Source organism: Lolium perenne, chromosome 3 (assembly GCF_019359855.2).
Source record: "Lolium perenne isolate Kyuss_39 chromosome 3, Kyuss_2.0, whole genome shotgun sequence".
NCBI lineage: Eukaryota > Viridiplantae > Streptophyta > Magnoliopsida > Poales > Poaceae > Lolium > Lolium perenne.
The window spans coordinates 131081364-131087778 of record NC_067246.2 but is presented as its reverse complement, the minus strand read 5'-3'; positions in this window follow the sequence as shown (position 1 = coordinate 131087778).

Sequence of the window (6415 nt, the reverse complement as noted above, 5' to 3'; positions counted from 1 at the left end):
GTGGATGTAGAGCCACTTTTTGCGCCATCCTTGGACAGAATCAGGAAACTTGACGTCGAAATAATCGACATCAGTCCGAACACAGATAACAACGCCACCTATGTTATAAGTGACGTTGTGGGAGCCATTACGGCGGAGGCAGAAAATGCGCTTCCACAGAGCCCAATTGGGAGTGATTCCGAGGAAGCATTCGCAAAGTGTGATAAAAATAGAAATGTGAAGGATGGAATTGGGAGTCAACCGTGCGCTTGAATCCCATAAACAAAAAGAAGGCCGCGGAGGAAATCGTGGATTGGGGTTGAAAGGCCACGGATCAGGTGATCAACAAAACTAACCCGATACTCCATTGGAGGCTTGGGGTAGCTTTCTTCGCTAGGAAAGCGGATGGCGTCCTCCTTCGTCATGAGGCCGAGCCTCTTCAGCGTGTTGATGTCTTGATTGGAGATTTTGGATCTCTCCCACTCAAGATCCTCGGCGGCCATCTTGGATTCCGGCGTCTTTGTGGCGAGTCGGGACGCGTGCGCGGTGGCATCAACGGCAGTGGGCAGAGCAATGTATGTGCGTACGGAAGATTGGAGAGAGTTGGGCGCAGGGGAAGTTTTGCGAAAAGGAACAGGTGAGCGGCGCAAGCGAGGGGATGAACGAAGGTTGAAGAAGGGTTTATATAAGATTCGGGTGAAGCAGTGTGCCGTTGGATGAAGAAATCGTGTGGTGAGGATGGATCTTCTAGACACAAGGGCAAAAGAGTATTTTTACTGAAATAGGCGTTACCGTACGTGCGCCAGGAAAAGCGGAGGACGTGTGTCCACTACTTGCACGACGTGTCAACATAGTCGAAGCAATGGACCCACAGGGCAGAAAAGTCACGACTATTCGAGGAGGATGAAGTAAATTTGATTAAGGGAAGTATGTCGACAAGAAAAACGGCGACAGAAAGAATTATTCAATACCTCGGGAACCTTTGGTCAAATACAAGTTTTTGCCCAAATGCTCGGGGGCTACTTCAGAAAAAAGTAAAATTTTCGAGTATGATAAATATAGAAATTATGGAGCCTACAACCAAGCACAAGTCCTTGGCTGTAGCCTCGGGGGCTACTCCCATCGAGAACGCTGTTCGCGCACCCGAGAGATAAAAAAAGAGAGAAGAAGAAAGAGATCATATTGGGAAGTAATGAAAATATAGCGACAAGGTGGACTAAAATGTTGAGCCTACAACCAAGCACAAGTTCTTGGTTGTAGCCTCGGGGGCTACTCCCATCGGGAACGCTGTTCGCGTGCCCGATGAAATTAACAAAAATAGAAAAACAAGAGAGTATATTTCGAGTTATAATTAACTCTACATATACTCCCATCGGGAGAACAATATAAGTCATATATGACTCGATAAAATGTGCCATTTCAACAGCCGGAAAAGCACTCGACAATATATTCTCAGAACGCCGAAGTTGCGATCAATTTCTGAATGCCGCAAATTTGCGAAGATAAGACCCCAGATCCGTTCTGCTGGGCGTGGCATCGCCAAAGACTGCGCTCTGCTACTTTTATCCGTATCAACAGATACGAAGAAAAATCCTAACGGACGCGTTAGGTACCCGATAAATTTGACTGGGACTCGACAGAATGGTAAGACCTTAAGCGGCACCTGTCGACGTTTACACCAGTATCCCGAGATCATGTCCGGGGACGTGATTTTGAAGTAGGTTTTTGCGGATTGCCACTAGAGCAGTTAACTAGTACCTGATCCGTCAGATGAACTAGCCCCAATTACCAGTATCCCTGTACAATATAGAATTTTATGTGAAGAAATATAAAAGGTTAAAGCTTTCGAGTAAAAATAAACAATGGAGATTTTCCCTGACTCTACGATTCAAGCAAAATCTCGGGGGCTACTGACATAGGCATCCCAAATGGGCCTGCCGAAGATGGTACCCGGGGTTTACTGGAGGCCCAATACCCGAAGAATAAGAAGATTCGGGAGCCCAAGATTTACTAAGGAAAGATAGAGTTGTAATAGGAAGTGTTGTTTGTAATCTGGCGGGACGAGTTAGAAACCGTCCCGGACTCTGTAAACTTGTATAGCACGAATCCCTCGGCTTCACCTCATATATAAGGGGGAGTCGAGGGACAAAAGAACGAACCGAATCATTGTCTGCAAACCTTAGTTTTCACAATCGTCGAGTACTTTTCGGCTGAAACCTTCGAGATCTACTTACCCTCTACTTCTAACTAAACCCTAGCCTACAATCTATAGGCATTGACAAGTTAATCCCTTGTCAGTTATCTTGTTGAAGGAATCGTCAAGCAACTATCGCTAACCTACTCGTTCCGGCGGCGAGATGGAGGAGCTTGGAAGCCGGCGATGGTGTCGCCGGTGGAGGGTTGGAGTGGCCAGCCCAGGATGGTCGCCGACGTGGGGGTCCGACCTGAATAAAGGCGGCGGTCCTAGGGCCTCTCTTGCTTGAAGAGGAGGACCTACCGGAGGCCTGGACTCGTGATCTGGCCGGAGTGTTGTGTTCCGGAAGGTTCCGCCGGTGAATGTAACAGTACTTTTGCCTGGAGTTTGTTGGATCGGAGGTATTCGGTCGTGCGCATCCATATTTTTATTCCGACGATTGGTTCTGGAGGGAGCGGCGCGAAGCTCTTTTTCTTTGTTGACATCAAGTGACTATGGATCCATGATGAAAGTCGGAAGAAGAGAATTTCATGAAGGCCGGAGGGGAGGACTAGCTAAGGGAGGTTCAAGTCTCTGCGTTGTTGAGGGACTTGCTTGGTATTCCGGGCTTCACATCAGCGGTATGAAAGTGGGAGCGACAACACAAGTGAAGTGCAGAGTCCTACCTTTCAGGGTGAAAACCCAAGGTCTGGCCTTAATTGGTTGTGCCTGGCAATGTCCTTGGTGGAGGCATTGTTTTGAGAGCGGGGACTATTTTCAGGGTGAAAACCTAAGATCTTTGATCGAGCGACGATGGTGTTTGAGCACTGTTCCCTTCTTGGAGGCGTCGTTTTTGGAGAGTCTGTAATTCAGGTGTTGTCTTGGCGGTGGATGTATTGTTGTTGTTAGGCCCGAGATACTGTAGCGGGGCTTTTATTTCTTAGTTTTCTTTTCTTGTTTTTGGCTGTGTGCATCCGTAGTGCCATTAGGGTGGTGCGTTGTTGCAGAGGCTGTGTGTAATTGGTATCTTCTTGATATTAATATATTCCCTTTATCGAAAAAATGAATCTAGTTTATTCTCTGTTAAATTTATGTACCTTGAACTTATGAATGGTCACACTGGATTCTTGCGGAAATATCTTTAGAAGATTAAGATTCCTCTAAAAATTAAGATTTTCATGTGGTTTCTAAGTAATAGAGTTCTACTCACTAAGGATAATTTGGCGAAGAAAAAATTGACAGGGTGTCAAAAATGTTGTTTTTGTAACAACAACGAAAGTGTTGATCATTTGTTTCTTCATTGTACTTTAGTACATATAACATTCCTACTCCATTTAATGTAACTAATATGTTTGGTAATTGGCTTAATGGAGTGAATAAGAAGGATAAAGCTCAGATTAGGATTGGTATTTCGGCAATTTGTTGGCCGATTTGGACTTAACGAAATGATATTATCTTCAATAAACAGAGGGAACCAATTTTTTGCAGGTTATTCTTCGTACGGTGCACTAGCTACAACTATGGGCGTACATGCTCCCGGAGGACCAGCAGGGTACTATGGTTACTAGATGCAACCGGCTGCTGGAGGTCACTCGGGACTCCTATTTCCAGGCTACTGGATGACGGCACGCTAGCAGAATTCTAAATCGATAGCTTTTGTGTACTTTCCATCTTCTTGTGTTTCATCTTTTGGTCTCAACTTTTAGCAGACGCTCTTTATGTAATAAGTACTTGATTGTAACTTTTATCTAACAAATGGCATGCAGAGACCGGGGCGATGCTCCCATATCTAGAAAAATAAAGCAGGAGCTTTGGCTCTTCATCAAGAATAATACTCAAATTGACCGGTATATAAGGTGATGGAAACCTACCCATCAAACATCTCGTTTAAAAGAAGTCTCATTGGTCCTAGACAAACATCTTAGAATGCTTTGATACAACGCCTAGACCCTATCCAGTTGTCGCACGGATCGGATGAATTTCATTGGAATCTAAACAAGGGTGACAAATTCTTGGTGGATTCCATATATAAGGCAATCCAACGTGATAAACCAGTTGATAATAATTTAAAATTTTGAAAGCCTGGTATCTTCGTCGAGGGCTAATCTTTATCAAAGACAACCTTACAAAACACAATTGGCAGGGAAGCTAAAAAGAATCCCTCGCCGCATCCTCCAACCGTGTAGACACCCTTCACAAATAGATCGCGATGCTCCACACATTGTAGAGGTGACCATAAATGGGACCGTAGTTATACATCGATAGATAACCTGCATAAGAGAAGCATTTTTATCATTAAAAACTTTTTCATTTCTCCATAACCAAAGCGACCAAATAACGCCAATCGCTTTCATCCTAGTAAGTAACTTGAACGTAAGATCCACACCATTAAGCCAATTATCGAATATATTCGCAACGCTTTGTGGTGGATATATGATACAACCTATCTGGATGGCTGGCCATGTAGATCTAGCTAATTTATATTAGAAGAATAAGTGCTTTATAGTCCCATCTTGATAAAAAAAAACACATTTTTTGCTTCCCTGGCAATTGTGCCAAGTTTGTTTTTGGTTTGGATTACCCCTCGAGGAAGATACACACAAAAACCTTTGTTTTTAGCGGGATTTTCATTTTCTAAAATTTCAAATTATTATCAGCTGGTATATGAGGTAGGATTAAAGCTTTATATATAGAATTCTCCGAGAATTTGCCACTTGGTCTTGTTTATATTCCAACGAAATTCATCGGTGAACCGAGTCCAGGGCTGTAATAAAGCATCCAAGCTAGGACCGACGAGACTTCTTCTGAACAACACGTTTGGTGGGGAGGTTTTCATCACCTTATATACTGGTCAATTTGAGTATTATTCTTGATGAAAAGCCCAAATCCCCGCTAGTTGCTCGAAAAAGAAGCACAATGCCATTATTGTGCATTTCAGAGTTTCAACCCTCAATGCACACGCAAGGAATCACGAGTACTTCTAGCGCTAGGATTCATCACATTTCTCATTTGGAAAAGGTGGCATGCATCTATCATTCTTTCTCTCTCTCTCTCTCTCTCTCTCTCTCTCTCTTTCACTACCTAGCTAGGTAAAAAAAAGGTAACACAGCCAAAATTGGTAGCGAGAAAGAAAGAGAAAGCAGAGCGCATAGGAAAAGTAGATTCGCAGAAGGATTTATGTGACGGGCGAACTTTTATGGGTTACCAGTGCATGCATTGATCAGATCAGATTAATTTGTCAGTCATCCATCGTCGTCGCTAGCGTATCTAGATCAAGAACTGCATGCAAACAGCTTTTATTCGTCGTTACACATGTACAGTGTGTGTACGGTACGTGCAGTTGGAGCAAAATAATAATGACCATCTCGTGGCCAAAGCCAAAAAGTCCACGATCTACTACTGCTCAACCCTAGGTTAACCTGAATCCATGAGCTACCCGTGCCAGATTTCTCAGCTTCCTATCTAACTTGTCTGGTTTAGAATTTTGACGCGGCAGCTAGCCAGGGACGGACCTAGGTTCAAATTTAAGAGAGGGGGCAAAATGTGTCAATTGGAGAAAACTACCATGTCTAAGAGCCCGTTTGGAACAAAGGAAAAAACATAAGGATTATGGAGAATATGATTCTTTATAGGAAAACTCCTTTATAGTGTCGTTTGGAACAAAGGACTCCTTTGAAATTCATATGGGATAGGCTATTTCATAGGAATTTTGGAGGAAAACTAACATGAGGTCTTTCATCATATTTTCATCTCATTGTGTGTAAGATTCATGTGTGACATCCAAACAAAGTTTTTAAAGTTTTCTTGTGGTTTTGGTTCTTGTATTTTCCCCCTATTCCTATGTTTTTTAATTCGGCGTTCCAATAGGCAATACGTTGGATCCGCCCGTACAACTAGCCAGATACTACATACTGGCCTCTCAAATACGACCCGGGTGTAGCCCTTGAGCGCCGCCACCCCCTTCTTTCTTCCCCACACTCCCGCTAGTCGGCCGGATGAAGCTGCAAGGTTATGGTTGCATGGAGGATGGCGGCGATGAGACCTGGATGGTGGTTCCTGCAGGTCGGTCCATTGGGACTATGGTGCCCAGGATGGTTCCCAGCTAGGCAATACCGGTGGATCTCGTGTGGCGTGCCTACCCTACAAATCTGTTGTTGGTCGCGATAGACCTGTAGGCGTTGATGATGTACGTGAGAGCAAGCTCTAATGTGGTTGGGCCGACGATGACAGCACTTGTGAATGTCGTTACCTTGTTGAAGGTGT